General features: G+C 44.5%; 1 non-coding gene across 1 annotated transcript; it reads left to right on the forward strand.

Annotated features, from left to right (window-relative positions):
• The first annotated feature begins 206 nt into the window (after positions 1 to 206).
• LOC120266280 lies at positions 207 to 313 on the forward strand. Its single transcript, XR_005538121.1, has one exon. It is a non-coding gene; the product is annotated as a small nucleolar RNA R71 (small nucleolar RNA).
• Positions 314 to 604: the final 291 nt, after the last annotated feature.

Here is a 604-nt window from a genome sequence, read left to right on the forward strand (position 1 = left end):
ACCGCATCAATTTCATGGAGACCGGCCACCTTTTTCTTCTCCCTAGCATTCCATTGGTAGCTATTTAACCCCATTTCCTCAATTAATTGATGAGCCTCATCGGGAGTTTTGCTACCTAAGGTACCTCCTGCTGTCGCATCCAAGAGTTGCCTTGTACTCGGGTTCAAACCATTTTAAAAAAAGTTTGAACAATCATCCACTCCGGGAATCCATGTTGCGGACACTTTCTCAGAAGTTCCTTGAACCTTTCCCATGTCTCGAATAGAGACTCCAATTCCAACTGCACAAAGGACGAGATCTCATTCCTAAGCTTTGCTGATTTTCCGGGAAGAAAATAACGGGCTAGAAAAGCTTCTACCATCTCCTCCCATGTAGTGATTGATGCTTTAGGTAATGAGTGTAGCCACTGCTTCGCTCTACCCTTCAAGGAAAATGGAAAGGCTCTCAATTTGATGGCATCATCCGTCACCCCATTTATCTTCAGCATATCGCTCACCTCGAGAAAGCTCTCTATGTGACTGTTTGGATCCTCATCGGCCAAACCGTTGAATTGTGTGGACTGCTACAACATATGGATGAATGCCTTCTTTAGCTCGAAGTTTTG

The sequence above is a fragment of the Dioscorea cayenensis genome, chromosome 7 (assembly GCF_009730915.1).
Source record: "Dioscorea cayenensis subsp. rotundata cultivar TDr96_F1 chromosome 7, TDr96_F1_v2_PseudoChromosome.rev07_lg8_w22 25.fasta, whole genome shotgun sequence".
NCBI classification, from domain to species: domain Eukaryota; kingdom Viridiplantae; phylum Streptophyta; class Magnoliopsida; order Dioscoreales; family Dioscoreaceae; genus Dioscorea; species Dioscorea cayenensis.